Source organism: Salvia miltiorrhiza, chromosome 7 (assembly GCF_028751815.1).
Source record: "Salvia miltiorrhiza cultivar Shanhuang (shh) chromosome 7, IMPLAD_Smil_shh, whole genome shotgun sequence".
Taxonomy (NCBI): Eukaryota; Viridiplantae; Streptophyta; class Magnoliopsida; order Lamiales; family Lamiaceae; genus Salvia; species Salvia miltiorrhiza.
The window spans coordinates 45,457,063-45,476,991 of NC_080393.1; positions in this window are offsets into that span (position 1 = coordinate 45,457,063).

The following is a 19,929-nucleotide window of genomic DNA, read 5'->3' on the forward strand; positions in this document are numbered from 1 at the left end:
TGTATTCTCCAATTTCTCAGTTTAGAGAAATGGAATTGTAGAATCCTTGATGGTTTGCTCTCCAAGAAGAAATCTTGGTACAGTGTGGATGAAGTCAAGCCAGTCATGTCGACTCAGGATTTTGTTGATCTCATCGTGTTGGGGAAGATTTAGGAAGGTTTCGACTTTGATGGATGATTCAAAACACACAACTTGCTTGTTCATGGATTTGGTTGATTTCGTCATGATGAATCTTGAGGATTTTCTGCAAAACATTGGAGCCTTTTTCTCACAAGAGTAAACAGAGTTAGAAATTTTCGAATATAAGTGAGAAAGTGGGAGTTGAGGGATTGAGAGGATCCTTGTAGAAGATGAATCAATTTTGAAGGTATTATGGAAAGACGTGTCCAAGGCGGTTTCAATGATCTTTTGAAATCCGAACAAATAGGGAGATAACACGTGTCGTAGATTCCGCTTGTTAGTAAAAAGGGCGGGATCGGGCGAACATGGAGTTAACTGCTTTAAAATAAAATCTAAAAGATTCTCATTCAAACTAACAAGCTTAGCATTCATAGAGCAGATAACTTAAACTATTCCTAATAAATTGATAAAACATTTCAGTCAAACTTTTCTAAGAGCTGAGAATGATGCTTACAAGTCAACTGATTAAACAAACCAGATGATTTCTAAATGATGGTTGATCTGAACTTCAGTCATTCTTTAGTCGTTGACTGGTGGCGTCAGTCATGAATCTTCAGTTGATGAAGTTCCCCCTTGACTGATGCCTTTTTCACAAACTCCAGTTGAGTCTTCAATTCTTTGACTGATGTTGTGATGCATAGAATCTTCTGATTCTTCTTCTTCAGTCTTTTCTTCATTCTCCTTCTTTCTTTCTTCATCATCTTCGTCTAATGTGGAATCTTGAAGAAACTTGAGTGAAAGTTCCATTAGTCGAGTTGATAAGTCTGCTTCAGGATAGGTGACTGATCTTCTTTCTTGTGATAAAGAGTCATCAGTCAGAGTTTCTTGATGCTCAGTCGTCAGTGAGGAACTTGCAGTCAAAGTTCTCTTTCCCTTGTCCTTTTCAATTTGTTTCATTTCAAGATAATCTTCTCTTGAAATGGATGGGAAGAGTTTTACTTTGACTTTCTTCATGCCGAATTCAACCCATTGTTCTTTCTTGACTCTTGTATTTGCCATTTTGATCAATGCCATGTCAAGTTCTCTTCTCGTCCAAATGAGATTTGCATCTACGTCTCTAAGAAGTTGTATGAGTTGAGCTCTCTCATTCTGACTTATCTGCATCAAGCTTTCTAATCTGGCATACTCAATAGCCAGTTCTACTTCATCTTCTTCTTTAGCTGTGATTAGGGAGATTTCCTTCATCATTGAGGCTGTCTTGGCGATGGATATCTCCAATCTTTGTTTCCGCACAAGTTCATTCTCAAGAATCATCCTTTGATCACTGTAGAGAGCTAAAGCTTGTTCAACTTCTTTGATTTCAGGAAGATCTTATTCTGAAGTAGTGGAATCTAATGAAGAACTTGAATCTTCAAGTTCTTCTTCAACAATTGTCTTTCCTTTATCAAGTTGCTTGTCTTCATTCCCTTCGGAGCGAGGAAGAGAAAATGAACTGCAGGGGTTAGAAGACATAGCAAAAAGGAGAGAAACAGAGAGAGAGCAGAGAAGGAGCACTTAACACAAAGAAGAAAATAGAAATTTTGAAATCCTTTTGAAAACTCTTGACAACAACCCTTCTGAGTGGGATCTAGTTCAATTAGAACAAGGTCAAAGCGAAATTGTTCTTGCGAACAACCTGCTCTGATACCAATTGTTAGGTCCCTTGGGATCTCGAATATGTGTATGGGGGGAGGGAATACACCTATAGGCTATTTTTCAAACGAAAACAAACTGTCACAACCCTTTTCAGTTAAAAGAGATTAGTGGTAAACTAGGTTTTAGAATTTTATACGGAGAAACGAGCCAAAGAAATAACATAAAAATCAGATCACTTGGCCAAGAATCGGCGGCATGGGGCTATTTTAAGCCACGGAGGTGCGCACTGGGGCCAAATGCTGCAGCAGCAACGTCAGGCGCAGAACGGACCAAGCGTCCGGGGCCATTGGTCATGCAATCGCATGGAACAGGGGCATCGGGCGTGTGTGCACAGGACGTGGGTGCACCCCGCGCCCCGTAGAGGAGTAGCGACCCCGAGTGGACGTGGCACCCAGCGCACGCATCTCAGCCCAGGCGCAGTAGGGCAATGGGCGGCAACAACACTACACGGGCATCGCACGCAACAGCGCATTCTGGTGTTCGTCGAATCCGTGATGCAGATTCCTTTTCCTGCCTGATGCATTTTTTGAGGCGATGACGACTCTGACCACTGACAACTAGCATTCTGGTGTTCGTCGAATCCGTGATGCAGATTTTCAATTTGATCTATCGTTCGTAGTGGGATGATTGAAAACTAAAAGTTGAAATTTAAGCTGTAGCTGCATGAAAAGGAATTATCTTATTTATTGGATAAGAAAGACATTATAATTAAAATCAATTGATGTATTTTATCTGTTTATTTGTTGGTTTTATCTAGGTAATTGCTCAGAATTATGTAGATATGCTAATTAAATATGATAATTAAAAACCATAAGTCTTTAAAATGCTAAGCGATAATTATAATTACATTTATTCATTTTGTAAATAAATATGGGATTATATATAGTCTCCAATTGATTTAAATGTGAAGTATTAGAATACGTGTTCCTCCATGCCGATATGTAGTTCCAATGATTAAATTTCTTTTTGACTACTGTAAAATATTATTAGCAACGATAAGAACCCTCAGTTGTTGGCTTATTAATGCGAAATAATATTTTTTTTGTGTTGAATTGAAGGTTATGAGCTTAGGTATTATTTTGCACACATACTATATGCATAGTCTCTGATCTGTTAAAATTATATGTCCAAATTTTGTACTTTGATTTAAATTATGTAATCGACCACACTGCCTAGCTTGTATGATTTTTAATCATAAGATGTATAATGCTTTATATGTTAGGTTTTTGATAAATAGGCACATTGTATACTAAACGTTTGCTTTAGTATAAGTGGGAGTGATAAAACATAAATCCTGACCCTAAATATAAAACAATGAACGAGACCAGGATTTACGTGGTTCGGTCATTAAGACCTACATCCACGGGAGATCTACAAGTCTTTTTACTATGATTTTAGAGTGTTTACATATTACAAGTGATGAATGAAATACAAGATAGCCCCTTAACTCACTACTAAGCTATTTATAGGCATGGAAAGAAACCTAAGGCCTTTAAGCCCATCCCTTAAATAATTGGGCCTAAAGCCCCTTAGTACATTAACTTTAGCTTCTGACTTGAGTTTTCCGCGCTGAGAGCTCCGTTATCTCTTGACTGCGCAGGTGCTCCGAATTCTCTTTACTGCGCAGGTGCTTTTAGTTCCTTTTATTATCAAGTCTTCGATTAAACCTGCGCTGGTTAACTTTATTTAATAATAATAATAATTTAGGCAAAACATTCCTGTATTATTAAGCACAGCGCTGATGAGTATTTTAGCCCTCATCAGCTACTTCCCCTAGTCTGGTTGAACGATGTCCTCTTCGTGTTCAACCAATGGTGCATGGTGTAGAGTCAGCGTTGTGCTGCTCTCCCGAATCAACTAAACATACATGATTCCATGTAACTTATTAGATAAGAACTGTCAATTTTTGCAAGATAATAGAGACAAAGTATTTTAGCGCTGCAAATGAACTAAGATAAAAAAAGATAGTAATTTTGCCTTTTGATTCTTTGAACATCATCAAAGACGACAGGAGCTTAGATAACCTATGCTGAGAATAATATAGATAACCTGCGCCGGGGATGACTTAGATGACCTGTGCTGAAAATAACTTAGATGACCTGTGCTGAGGATGACCCAAACAATCTGCGCCGACTGAGATAACTGAGATAGCTGTGCAAACTCGTATAGTGATACTCGCTTACTACCTGAAGTCGTTTAAATTTATAAATATTTAAATAATGAAATATAAATTGTTACAATAATTGATTATTCATCTCAATAAAATTTTGACATTACAAAGTAAATATTAATAAATTGTTTAAATAACACAAAAAAATTAAAATGGATAAAATACGTTATTTGTCATCTTCTAGGAAGCCATCGTGTAGCATGCTTCCTTATAACTGTCTTTCATGTCATCGTTCACCTTTCTAAAATCATTGTAACACGTTGTGCCTATGATGTGATTCAATAACATCTTAAGTTGATACATTTTCTTACTAACGAAGGAACATGAAAGATGCTTTTTATGGCAAAATCATTTTCTCCTTTGTCCATTTAACTGTGCTAATTTAAATTTGATCTATTTTTGAATTGTTATTGTAATCACAATTGCAAAATTAAAAGGCTAATACAACTATTTAAAGTCATATAATAAACAAAAAGCATATAAAATTATGTCATCAAACACTCCCATTACTTATAAATACTCAATTGCGTGGACAATTGATAAAGCTATGTAATTTAGTGTCGAGAAAATTGAAAATAAAATTATGGTATACAATGGTTGACATTAATAGATGAAAATTATAATTTATATTACCCTTCAAATTATATGCTGCCGATTTAAATGAATAAGGGTATATATGGTATTACATAAATGAATATTAACCGAAAGATATGAAAGATTTATTCAAATCCCGTAATTATAGCGTTGACTAAAGAAAACTAATCAATTTTGTGTCTTTTCACCGCACCAACACACCTTTCACCTTCATCTTCCTTTTTTTTTTTTTTTTTTGCTTTTTCCGCCATTACCAAGAAAGAGATATGCGTCTACCACCAAGAAATTATTCGGCCACCATTGTACATCCAAATCCGCCGGAGTTCTTTGGGAGATGGATATCTATACCTTGCACCCTTGTACTTCTTCGTTCGATATCAAATAGTGGTGAAGTTCCGGCCATCGAACAAGGTTTGAGCCTTTTCCGGCCTTAGTACAAGGTTTTCATAGTTTTCTCAATAATTGTTTTCCCCTAATTAATTAGGGTATATGTTTTAATAGTTTTATTAATTTATTATTTAATAAACTGTGGTTTTACGGGGAAGAATGCTTCTGGCCATTATCGTAAGCTCAATAATTTTTTTGTTATTCATGAATCTAAGTTTGTTGTTCATGTTTGTGTGAATTTGGATATGAACATTGTGATTGTGAATATAAGTGATGTTGTTCATGTGTATATTTGGTTGTTCATGTCGAAGTTTGGTTATGAATATTTTGATCATCGATAAGTCGTATGTTGTTCATGTATGAATTTATATGTGAACATAGTGCTTGTTCATATAGGTGATATTAGTCATGTGTATATTGAGGCATAACATTGTTCACAACTATATTTTGATATCAATCTATGTTTGTTGTTCATGAATATATGTGTCTTGTTCATGATTGTGTGTGAATATTGTGAATATGGATATGAACATTGTGATTGTAAATATAAGTGATGTTGTTCATGTGTAGATTCGGTTGTTCATGTGATGCTATGATTATAATAGGTTTGAATATGGAGTGTATTTGTTCATGAGTGAATTCGGATATAAATAAAATGTGCGTGAATATAAAATTATTTTGTTTGTATCTGAAATATGCTATGAGTATATCGTGAATATGAATTAGCCTTGTTCATGTTTGAACTTTAATATGAATATCAAATGGTTGAATATGCGATGGATTTTTTCATGGTTGTCTTTTACTATGAATCTCATGTGTGTGAACATAAATCTCTATGACAGCCTGTCTTTGATGAACAATGCACAGAAGGAGTATGTGAAGAAGATGGAATTCGGCATTGTTACCATTAGTGAGATACCAGGACGAATGACTTATTGGGTATTTGATCATTTCAACTATGAAACTGGGGAGTTGGAGATATCTACACATTATCGCGAGTTGTGCAAGAGTAGTAACTTCAATGCTAACTATGTCTTGCTTGGATGAGACAATTCAGGAATATATATGAACAAGTTAAGGTGGTGGCATTGGTTTGAACAAAAAAGTAACTCCTTATGTGCCACATCAGTGCCACATCAAAAGTTTAAACCTACCAACTTTTATAAACTTACCTCTGCAACAATAAACCTACAAAAGCAACTCCTTTATGGGTCCTATCATATCTGTTAATATTATATATATATATATATATATATATATTATATATATATATTATCATCAATTTAAATGTGTATTTCATTTAAATTATGCAAGATAATTATATATTTAATTTAATTTAATTATAATTTTATTTTATTTAATGAGTAGCATATATTTACGCATATTATTCATCAACACAACTTAAAATTAGAAATTAAAGGAGAATTTTAATAATTGAAAATACATAATTCAAACGGAAATTACATAGATAAAAGTAGAAATAACAAAATCACCAATTACGCTTTGCTTTAATACTTGCCACAATCATGGAATGAATGCGGAGTCTTCATCTGTCATTCCGCTAGTGTTCATTCTAATTGTTTCAAATTCTTTCAACATAAGCTCTCCATCTGCGTATCCAAATTCTTTTGTTTTAATCTCCAACATTTTTTCCCACTTATTATTTGATTCTTCAACCACTTTACCTTTTCCTTTTGATTTATCAAGTTTCTATGCTCGTTGTTGCCCCATTGGACGTCTGCGAACTTTAGGCATGCCTTCTGTTGACGTGTGACTTTCCGACTCGGATGTCTTAGCTTTCTTACTGGCATGACGAGCCATTTGTTGTGGAGCCCATTTTTCTAAATCTCTCATTATCTTCCATACGTGCTGGTACTTGAACTTCTTTTTTGGATTTACGCTTCGCCACTTTTCTAGTGTAGCGTCTAGAACATCATCATCACTTTGGCCAGCTGCCCGATTTTCATAAAAGTTATTGTACCAACCTGAAAAAATATTAACATAAGGTATTATATGATAGTAATGAGATTTAACAACTTCCCATTTTCGAGGTTCTGAGCCCTCTGGCCTTGATGAGTTGTAATATTCAACAGTCTTCTCCCAGAATTCTTTATTTTTTTGTGCATTTCCAACTATAGAGGAATTGTTGATGGTGCCCCAAGCTTGTGCAAGACAAATCTCCTCTGAAACTGACCATTTTCTCTTTGATTTTTTTGTGCCTGTGGGAATTTCGACGACATCATCATCATCATCAGTGAGGTTAATTTGTGTACAATGTGATGGAATTTGAGAGGCAAAGGGTTGAGAAGCGAAAGGTTGAGATGTGAAGGTTTGAGAGTTGAAAGAGAGAGAACCAAATTGTTGAGGGTAGAAAGGTAGAGAACCAAACGATTGCTCGTTAGATGCATGTTGTGTTGTTGGGGAAGAAAAAAATTGAGATTGTGGTGGCATTCCATATTGGGCCATGAAATACGGAGGTATCGCATTTGAACCAATAGAAAAATTTGGTGGATAACGATATGGATTATATTGTGGGTTTTGTATAGGAGAAGAGTCAGAATTTTGGGAGCTTGAGTTTTGAGAACTTGAATTTCCTTGCATATTGAGATGAAATAATGAAACGTTTGATAGAGATAGATGTGGTGCATGGGGAATTTATAGACCTTGAATTATTGATATCACATTCATAAATTTTCGAGTCAAATAATGGTCTATTACAATATCTTTTGCAGAAGAACCACATTAATTGACTGGACTAGTGCAAAGCTTTTACAGAGGTGTCACATGGTATTGTTTGAATTTGATTCAAAAGCTTTTGCAGAAGTATGACATGATATTAGCTTGACTAGTGCAAAGCTTTTGCAGAATTAACACATGATATTGGCTTGTAGTGCAAAGCTTTTGCAGAATTAAAACATGGTATTGGTTTGACTAGTGAAACGCTTTTGCAGAGGTATCACATGGTATTGCCTGAAATTCATTTAATAGATTTTGCAGAAGTATCACATGATATTGTCTGGACTGGTGCAATAGCTTTTGAAATGACATAAAATAATTGAAATTACATAATTAAAATTGAAAAAACATAACTAATGTTGACAATACACAATTAACGTTCAAAGTACATAATTAAAGTGTCCAAATATGCTCAACCAAATCAGCTCTAAGTTGGTGATGTGTTGCCCTTCTCGTAACTTGTTGTAATTACTAAGATATGCTTGAAATTCTTGGCTAGAACACATGGCTATTGTTGTCGAATGAGACGTGTCTCCGTCAAACCAGGCGATTGCTTCGTCTTCCTCATCCTCAATAATCATGTTGTGTAAGATAATGCATGTGAGCATAATTTTTCTCATGTCATGGACGTGATAGGAACGAGCAGGATTTCTAATTATTGCCCATCGAGATTGGAGCACTCCAAACGCGCGCTCCACATCCTTTCTTGCAGCTTCTTGCCTTTCTTTGAATTTAATTCTTTTTGGATCCATAGGGCATGGAAAACTCTTAACAAATGAAGCCCATTCGGGATAAATGTCATCTGTTAAATAATATCCAAAATTATATGACGTACCATTCACTGTGAACTGAATTTATGGAGAATTTCCCTGCAAAACAGCATTGAACAAGGGTGAGCCATGAAGAACATTTATGTAATTATTGGATCCTGCTTGCCCAAAAAATGCATGCCATATCCACAAGTCTGCAGACGCCACAACTTCAAGAATGACAGTCGGGACACTATAGTCTCCTCGAGTATATTGGCCTTTCCAAGCGACGGGACAATTCCTCCATTCCCAATGATACAGTCGAGACTCCCCAACATTCCAGGGAATCCATGCCTTTGCTCATGAAGTTGAAGCAAGCGTTGAATGTCATCTTGATTGGGACTTCTCAAGTATTGAGCTCCAAATACCTCAATGACACACTTACAAAAATTGGCTAGACAACTCGAGACAGTTCTGTCGCCCATTCGTATATATTCATCGAGTGAATCACCTGGACACCCATATGCCAATTGACGGATAGCTGTTGTGCACTTTTGGAGTGGTGATAAGTCGGTTCTTCCAGTTACATCTCGCCTCAATTTGAACTCATCTGAGTGGTTTTTCAACGCATGAACAATGCGAAGGAATAACTCCCTTCTCATTCGAAATCGACGATGGAATGTATCTACGCCAAACGTGGAAACCTCGGTGAAATAATCCTTGATAAGACGCTCATGTCCGCTTTCACAGTCTCGCTCAACATATTTTCGGCGGCCTGCACTTCTTGATGAACTATGAGCTGTTTCTGCATCTTCTTCACCAGCAATAGCAATCATCTCTCGTTCTATATCATCTTTCGCTGTTTCACGAATCCAATTCTTAAGCATTTCTTTATTTGATCTTGATTTGGTGAGTTGGACATTTTAAAAGAAAAATAGAATCAAGAAATAAACACAAATAAGAGAAGATAAGTTATGGTATGCAATATTGAGAACTTGAAGTATATATAGATAAGAAAACTAAAATAAAATAATTAATAAAACTATAAATAATTTAGCAAACAAGCTAGTGTCAGTTGCTTGCAAAAAAATTACACATAATAAATAAAAGAATTACACATTAAAATAAAATAAAAAATTATATCATTATAAAGAAAAAAATCGAAATGCATGCTCATTAAAAAAAATTAAATGCAACGAAAACATTGAAACAAAAAAATGAAATTAAATGCAATTGGAGTACAAATTTGCCAACAATTTCATGAAATAAATCAAAAGTTTAAAACATGCAATAATAATAATAATAATAATAATAATAATAATAATAATAATAATAATAATAATAATAATAATAATAATAATAATAATAATAATAATAATAATAATAATAATAATAATTTTCAGCCATGGCCCACAATTTTCTTACTTTATGTGTATGAAGTTGGGTTCTAGGTGTAGGAGTTGAGTTTAGGGAGTTGGGCCAACATGACAATTTGCAATGGAAAGGAGCTAGCTCCCAACTCCTTAAAGAAGGAAAGGAGCTACCTTTGCCACCACCCTTATAAACTTTCAACAAATATTATGTTTTATGCCATATTTCAATAGAGCACAGACTCATGATTACATTTGGTAATTGGAATTGAAGTTTATTCATTTTCATTGTTCTACTTTGCTCACATATGCTTATGAAAAAATATATGCAAAAATTTGGTTATGCACCGTTGTTCAACACTATCAATTACTTGACGAGTAATTTTTTTTTAAAGTTTTATAAATGATGTGCCATGTTCGAAATTTGTAATAACACAATGAGTGAATGAAATTCGAAACATGACATAATGTATTGTTGAATATATGGAAAACATACATGAACAAAAAACATGCTCTTGACTGAAAAATGTATGTTCATAATTTAATACGTACAGTCATGAATAAAAGTTAAGGTCAAAGCTGTTCAAACCACAAACTAAGGTAATGAATAAATGTTCATTCGTTTTATTAATGTGAAAACATACATGAACAATGTGGTCATTAATGAACAACACACATGAATGTGACATTATGTTCGCACGAACAACATACATTGAACATGACAATATTCATGTGAACAAGACAATATTCATGTGATATTATATTCGCATGAACAACATACATATGAATAATGGCATAATTAAACGTTGAGCTATTAAGAAAATCAGACGACGAATATTTGCATTTAATGTTCCAATGTAAAACATGAAAAAAATTATACACAATTACGCGTGACATATATAAAATCTTAATGTAACAACCCGCTCTTTTATCAGTATTTAATTCCAGTATTGTGTGTTTATTTATCTATCTGCTAGTAAATGAAGCACCTTATGATTTCAACTATGTTTCTGAATTACGTATTTTGGAGACAGAGTCACTACACTAGCAGTATGCATTTTTATTTATCTTCGCGTGTTTACGACCGCGACGAGAATCTTTGAGTCGATGAATTATTATTACTCAGTTATAACCAACTTAGCGAAGTTGTGTTATTTATTAATCAAGATGGAGTTTATTTCATGTTGTTACTTAAGTCGTGAATTATTTCCGACTTTGAAGCTAATTAAATCTACGAATTTAATTTAAGTATTAGAATGACGAACGAATTAAATCTACGGATTTAATTTAGCATTTATCGATTTTAGCAAACACGAAACCAATATTTCTAATACAGAGAAACCAACACTGAAGGGTTTTATTTTAGATCTTTTATTTAGATCACATCACACGCCCACCCTACACCTCTCTACGTCTGCCACATCCAAGATTTAAGGAAAAAGAAGGAAAAAGGGTGAGAAAGGTGTGCTGCAGCAGCAGCTCTTCCCCATGCAACAAGCCATGCCCAAGTACACCTAACATGTCAGTTCAGCCACACTACAACCATGCTCCTCCTTTTAGCACTCAAGTGCACATCAACCGAGCTCCAAGTATAAATTCACTCTTCAATCCTTGAGCCACCCCTTTCTCCTTTCAACACTTAGAATTTTCAGCAGCAACAGCAAGAAGTTTCATCTCTCTCGACGCCTTGCACGAAGGGGAGTAAAGCGAGATTCTTGCTGCCGACTTGAACAAGGTAAAAACTCGGCTTATTTTTCCTCCCCTCGCCATGTTTCTTTCCACCTGTTTTCGGCCTAAGAACAACAGCCATTTAATTTTCAGTTTGCACCTCGACGCTCGAAAAAGCGAGGGAGAAACCATCGTTCTTTACCCGACCAAAGCACGCGATATATCAAGGTAACCTTCGACCTCTGTTGCTACTCCAATCGGCATGAATCACACTCGCAGAAATCATGTTTTATGGGCTGTAAACGAATGAACAAAAAGCATGTTAAGTCACGTTTTTGTGGAACCTACAACTTGAAACCTTGATGAACGACGAGAACTTTAGCTTTAAACGTAGAAGAACGTGAATAATCACAGCATGCTCACATAGGTAGAGATTAAGGTCTGTATACAAGTGAAAATCGAGGCGAGATAAGGACGGAGAATTCTGGTTTTGGAAACTGGAGTCCCCGTCGTTCTTCCCAGACCTGGAAATGGCCAGAGCAGAGAAATGGCCAGAGCAGAGGAATGGCTAGAGGAATGACCAGAGCAGAGCGGAGAAAATGCCAGACCAGAGAAATGGTCTCGCCAGAGGAATCACTTCGCCAGAGGAATCACTTTCACCAGAGGAATCGTTCCTCGCCAGAGGAATCACTTTGCCAGAGGAATCACTTTCACCAGAGGAATCGTTCCTCGCCAGAGGAATCACTTCGCCATAGAGCTGACTTAGAGGCTAGAGCTGACCTCCAGAGCAAAAAGCGAAGAAGCAGAGCAGACCGAGAGAGAGAGAGAGAGAGAGAGAGAGAGAGAAGAGAACATAGGGTGTTTAAATCTTTATTATTTTCTTTCCCTTGCTTACACGAAGGGAGATTATTATATTTTTACTGGCAGTTTAAAACACCCTAATGAGAACGAATCAATGTAGTTAATTACTTGACTTCATGGGACGGAACCTAGTTGGGTTAATTGTTTAATAAAAAGGAATATGAGCCATGCATAATTACATTACGCATCCTCATTTATTTGAGAATTTCCTCGGACTAAGACCTTACGTTATTCTTTTCCAAATCAAGGTTGAACGCAAGAGTTTAAGGCTTAGTCGTGAGTCTCCACTACTAGGTGGGCTTTCTTACGTATAAACTAAAACCATATAGTAGAATTGTTAAGACTTTATGCTTATGAATTTGAATGATGTTGTCAATGCCTAAATGCTTTATGTTTTGTTATTAATTGCCTATCTGATGTTAATCGAATTCGGATTCCGGATGGGACCGCAAATCCCTTCGGAATTAGTGTACACCCTTGTGATCGTGAGTCATCTAGCGGGTTGGCCGATCATAGTGACCGTAGAGGGAGGCCTCCCTCTCGGCACGAGTTACTGATATGGTGATTAATGATATTAAAATGTCTGCGCGGGTTATTGATGAAAGAAATGATGTTATTTTAGGTAAATACGAGTCTTTAAAGGAAAACCCTCGTATCTTACTACTGTTAAGGGCTTGACAATAAAATATTATGCATGTATGTAAATTTCGGCAAGTGTCCACTAAGTACTCCCGTACTTAGCCCTGCATGTATTTTTAAATGTGCATGTTGAGCTATGATCGGGGATGTAGTGTGCAAGCGGAGCTTTTGTCAATCTAGGACGAGAACCTCAGAGTGGAGTATATGTCTTCATACATATACTCAAATTGTTGTTTTTTCGCTGCGAACACTGATTACGAAAAGATATTATATCATTTGTCAAACAATATGTATTATTTAACAATGTACTCGAACTCATTGAGTACCCTTTTTGGATAATATTATGTACAGTCCCTTTGTGGCCTTCGTTAATATCTAGTTTTTTTGAATGTTTCCCTTATACAAAGTCGAGTCATCAAGAAGCTAAGCATGCCCCTTTCTAATCCCGCTCCTAAATCCCCTCCCCTAGTCGCGGTTTCCCCGAATTTGCTATCCTTAGCAAGTGCGGTCGTGACAGAATGGTATCAGAGCTATTCTTTTGCTCTGAGTACTAATCATTCCTTCTTAGTTGAGTCTAGATTAAGTAAGTCAATATACTTTTGAACTAGTTGACAAAAGCTTGGCACTACATCTCGTCACGCTCAACGGAGGTTATGGTAAGTGCTTTCAAGTTTTAATTAAGTTAATTTCTTGAAATGCATGAAGCATGAATAAGTATGATTATTGTATGAATCACAAGAACTTAGAACTATTAAGTTATATACATACTCACTCTCACGATGGAACATAGAAGAGTACATCATCATCGCATGATAAGCCTTAAGATCGGTAGACAATAACACTAGAACTTTATGATTGTCGAATTCTTAATCTGTGATTAAGTATTAAGGACCTCTATGACATGTGCTTGAATACTAGATTTAGATGATGTTGTGATGTCTAGATTTTACAAGTTATGATTTTTGAACCAATTCTTGATTGCCAAGTATAGACGTTTGGAACCTTATCGTTTTAAGTTACTTGTCACGTTTTACTTTGTGTTGACGATAGAACTTCTTTTGTTAGATGGCGAGGACTGTCTTTACTCGACGACGACCATTGCCCCCATGGGCTAGTCCAGAGGAGGTCGAGCGGTCCTACCGCACTTATACCCCATGTCAGGGGGATAACCTCGGACAGTTCCTCGCAGGTTTTCACAGACACTGGGTCGAGGCGAGTGCACACGGAGTGTCAAGGTATGATGGCATCCTGAGGTTGATCTTACTGTTACCTTCCGAGTGGCAGGGATGGGCTAGGCAGATCTCTGCCCATTACATCTTTCGTCGGGAGGATTACCACGACCTCGTGGGAGACTTCCCTAGTTTTATTGCGGAGCTCCAGGCCTGTTTCACCTTGTGGGGCAGCGCTCCTCTAGGGCCCTACATCCTCCCAGGAGACTACGTACAGGTAGGGACGCCCTTGCCCGCTGAGGCACCCGCTGCTGCACCCGAGCCCCCGATGGCCTTGCCACAAGACCCTCCACCACGTACCTCAGTTCTAGAGCGCCGTGGTAGGCACGATGACGAGGCAGGCCCTTCTCGTCCACGGGCTCGCAGGGATTTCCCGTCGCCTCCTGACTCAGCTCTCCGGGCAACTACTCCTCCACCACCACCGATACCCACGGTAGACGCAGAGCTTGCGGCGACCATGGCAGACATCGACAGGGTCATGGCCAACATGAGGGAGTTCCTAGATAGGGGCAAAGCCCCTATGCAGGAGGATGATGATACGGCACCGTATGGTGCGATGAGGAGGATTACTCGCCCCGAGCCGTTGCCACCTCTAGCCCCGACCTAGCCTCGTGCCACAGCCAGGATCCGCACTAGGGACGATCCGATCCGTGAGATTGTGGATGACATCTTCCGCACAGCCCAAATCATGCGGGAGACGGGTGAAGGTCAGGGAGAGACCCTGTCGCCCAGCGAGGAGGAAGAGAAGGATCCCGAGGAGGATCCGGAGGAGGACCCCCTGGCGTCACCGAGGAGCAGCCGTACCGCGACTCAGGGTTGGCAGATTTGATAGTTTTAGCTTATGGATGTATTCCGGAAACGATGATTCGTTTCGATGTTTTTGTAACCTTATGACTTATTTTATTTTGATGTCGTTAGCTAACGATAGTACGAAAACGTTGATCTCTAGGACGTTCCGCGACTAAGTACCCTTCTGTGATTGCTTAGCTAGTAAGCCGGTACATCATAGGGAGTACTTGGATAGACTTTACTTACGTTTTGATTGATGATGTAAAAGTCCTCGATGAGGCAATTTTTTCATGATATGTATGTATGACCCTAGCATGGGCTTTCTGCGACAATCTCGCGTATGTTTTATGTTTCTCTACGGGTTTTATTCTTCACAAGTCAGTTAAGGATGTAGTATTTATGAATAATGTGACTCGTGTATGCAACGGTTCCTGTTAATATCTTTGTTTTTGGAGTTATGATAAGTTAATTTTGACAAGCAGTTCTTTATTAATTGCCTTAGAGACTCCCGTATAGAATATGCTAAAATAGGTGTTTTGTAATTTGCAGAATGCCGCCTAAACGAGGTCGCCCCGCTAGGAGAAACGTTAACAACGATGGAAATCGCGATGAAATACCAGAAGGACCGTGAAATGACAGGGAACCTATCCCACCCCCTCCACCCTCTGCTAGAAGAACTGAAGAACTTTTTCTTCGACAGAATCCGCCCACGTTCACTGGGACAGGTGACCCAGTCGAGGCCGAAGCCTGGATACGCGCTTTGGAGCGTATTTTCACCTTCCTACACTGCACTGAAGAGGAGCGACTCTCGTGCGTGTCTTTCCAACTAGCTGGATCGGCTGACTTTTGGTGGGAAGCCCGCCGAAAGACTCTGACTCCTGAACAATGGGCAGCTTATACTTGGGAAGACTTTAAGACTGGATTATACGATAAGTATATTCCCAAGAGTTACAGGAAGAAGAAGGAGGCTGAGTTCTATAGCCTGAAATAAGGAAAGAAGACAGTGACAGAATATGACAGGGAATTCTGTAATCTATCGCGTTATGCTCCGCAGCAGGTGGATACTGATGAGAAAATGGCGGAGAAATTTTGTGCCGGCCTGAGGCACGAGATTCGGATGACTCTAGCTAGTCATGGTGGACTCTCATACACCGAGTCTTTGAACAGGGCACTGGACATCGAAGTTGCGATGCCAGTAGAAAGGTTGACTCCGTCACAAACCTCAGCACCAGCCAACCCACCTGTACGCCCTCAGAACTTTAAGGGGAAGCGCAACTGGAACGACCAGGGAGGGAGTGAAAACCAGACTAACAAGAGGCCATGGCAAGGAAGTGCGCCGTTGGGACAATTTCAGCAACAAGGACAAGGGAAGCAACAGGGTCCTGCCCCGGCCGGGGGCAACCAAAGACAAAATGAAGTTCCCCTTTGTCCAAAATGTAACAAACCACATCGTGGTGTCTGTAGGGCTGGAACTGACAATTGCTACACGTGTGGCCAAAAGGGCCACTACTCCTCTCAGTGCCCCAACAAACAGCAGGGCGCGGCAATTAGGGCCACTTATGCCCAGCCCCTGCGAGCAGTTCAAGGGCAACATCAGCCCCGCCAACAACACCCACACCAGCAGCAACACCAACACCAGCACCAACAGCGCCAACAGCAACAGAAACAACCGCAACAACTGCCGCAGCAGGCGAGAGCCTTTGCTATCACCCAAAACCAGCCCGAGAAAAACCAGGGAAACCTGGCAGGTATGGGCAAGCTTAAGGGTTTTTCCATTATGATTCTGTTCGATACTGGTGCCTCGCATTCTTTTATTTCTGCCCCTTGCGTAGATACCTTAGAAATCGAATCAGAACGAGCTAAGTGTGCCTTAAGAATCACTGCACCCTCAGGAGGAAGATCTACCACCACTCATGTTTGCTCAAACGTAGAATTTGAAATGGGAGAACTTAAGATGGTAGCGAACAATCTTAATATTTTGCTCATGTGGGACGTAGATATGATCTTAGGAATGGACTGGCTAGCCGAGAATTACGCCACCATCCTTTGTAATGAACGAAAGATTTCTCTTCGACCACCTGGAAAAGAACCGACAGAATTTCACGGCATCGGTATGAAGAAAAGAGTACCAGTGATATCCACATTGCAAGCCAGAAAAGAGATGATGAAGGAAGGAAGCACAGCTTATCTCGTCTACCTAAACGGGGAAGCTAGTGATGACAAGAGGGTGGAAGATGTGGCAATAGTACGAGACTTTCCAGAAGTTTTTCCTGAAATATTGTCAGGACTACCTCCAGACAGGCAACTAGATTTCACCATTGATCTAGAACCTGGATCTGCCCCAGTATCAAAGGCACCATACAGGATGGCCCCAAATGAACTACAAGAATTGAAGGTGCAACTACAAGAACTCTTGGACTTGGGTTTCATCAGGCCCAGTGTCTCACCTTGGGGAGCGCCTGTACTCTTTGTAAAAAAGAAAGATGGAACCATGAGGATGTGCATTGATTATAGAGAGTTGAACAAACTGACGCTTAAAAACAAATACCCCATTCCGATGATAGATGATTTGTTTGATCAGATGGAATCAAGGTAGACCCCGCCAAGGTGCAAGCAGTGCGCGAGTGGAAATCACCAACCATACCTAATGAAATCCAGAGTTTCTTAGGTTTGGCGGGATACTACCAGAGATTCATCGAAGGATTCTCTAAGATAGCAAGGCCAATGACGCAATTACTTCGCAAAGGAATCAAGTATAAATGGACCAAAGAGTGTGAAGCCAGCTTCCAAGAGCTGAAGAGGAAATTGACAACTGGACCAGTGCTAGCAGTTCCAGCAGCCGATAAAGAATACGTGATCTTCACAGACGCGTCCAAAAATGGGCTAGGTTGTGTGTTGATGCAGGAAGGGAAGGTCATCGCCTACGCCTCGCGACAACTAAGGCTACATGAATTGAACTACCCCACTCATGATCTGGAACTGGCAGCAATTGTGCATGCTCTGAAAATTTGGAGGCACCATCTATACAGAGTTAGATGTGAAATCTTCACTGATCACAAAAGCCTTAAGTACTTTTTCGAGCAGAAAGACTTGAACATGAGACAGAGGAAATGGCTCAAACTCGTGAAGGATTACGATTGCGGTATCAATTACCACCCGGGGAAAGCTAATGTAGTAGCTGATGCTTTAAGTCGTAAAACTCAATCCGAGTTAGGACTTCTTCTCACTCAAGAGGACACACTTGTAAGGGATTTTGACAGATTGAAGATAGAAGTGGTTCAGCCACCGGCAACAACAAGAGCAATTATTGCAACTCTGGTATGAAGGAATATTAAATTGAATTAACGTTCTGTTTGCCCAATGATCGTTTCTTGGATTATTATTAATCTATCATACAACGATTAATCCTAACATGCTCCTATGAATTTAACAGTTGCACACAGGTGTTAGGATTTACTTACTTGTGAATTGGATGCACAGATAATTGATGATCGTATCGAACAACTCCAGTTCTGATCTTCTAGACTGTATCCCGCTCTAGACTCACCGTTGGATGGACAACGAACTGTGAGAAAACCCAAGCCAGAAAGTTTCACACATTTCCTGCGCCTCTCTCAGTTCTCAAATACTGGATAATTATCAGTGTGTATTTCCTGAGAGCTGACAGCTGTATTTAATAATACAGAAAAAGAGAGGAGGCGCCAATTTTAGGGTAGGGCACGATTTCTGGCTCTTTCTGGGCTAGGAGACTTTGGGCCAGTCCAGGGACCAAATACAAGGAATAAAGATGGGCCTCAAATAAATTAATTTATCTATGGTCAGCCCAGACCATAATTAATTTATAAATATTAGTTCATTCCACTAGAGAACCAATATTGACTTACCCCTTTATTACCGGTGATGAGTCGGGGCTTGTATTTAGACTTATTAAATCCTCGTATTTAAAATATCCGACATCCATTAATTAATTAGAGCTCTGACAGCCTAAATTAATTAATCTCTTTGTAATCCTTAAGCAATACCACTCAAAACTTATTATCGCGCCTGAACTTAATCAACTTGCAGGGTTTAGCGCAATAAACATTATTGAGCTCCTTAAGGGGATGTCATTATCCTATACGGATACGAGTACCAATACAGATAATCAGATATCATATATTAACCGCTATCACCCAAGATACAGAGTACTCAAGTTACTATATAACTCTTGCTCATAGTAAGTCAAAGTGATAGACGAATCAACATATATATCTAACATCTTATTAGTATTAAGATCTTATAAGTCACCGAGATCTCTAATTCTTCACTTAAGTCAGATAGAAGAATATATCTCATTGTGGTCCTATCAATACGTATTACGTACCAGTATAGATAAGTAGTCAAGACAAACTACTTCCATCTATACCGTAACCTAAACCAATAACTTGTCCTAGAGTTATTTCGGTTGTGATCTTATTATATCTCTTAAGGTTAATCCAATTATATGGTCTTCTGTGATCTACAACACACCATATAATCTACTTATATAGAGATAAAGAACATACATACGCAATCATGAACCCAATCAGATAGGAGATTAAATAGTGAAAACAGGAATCATTGTATACAAGCATAAAAACGTTCTTGCTTTCAGTATACAAATCCAACATGGTAGGCGCCCCAGACCTCAGAGAAAGGATCATCAGTGCCCAGAGAGCGGACGAGGGCTTGGAAAAAGTTCGTCTTAAGATCCGAACAGGCACGCCCGGAGGCTACCAAGAGGCAACGGATAACGCCGTTCTTTTTGAAGGGAGACTGTGTGTTCCCCATAACGAGGAACTCAGAAAGGAGATCATGAGTGAAGCTCATGACACGCCCTATACCGCTCATCCTGGGAGTACCAAAATGTACCAAGATCTGAAACAGAAGTTTTGGTAGGACGG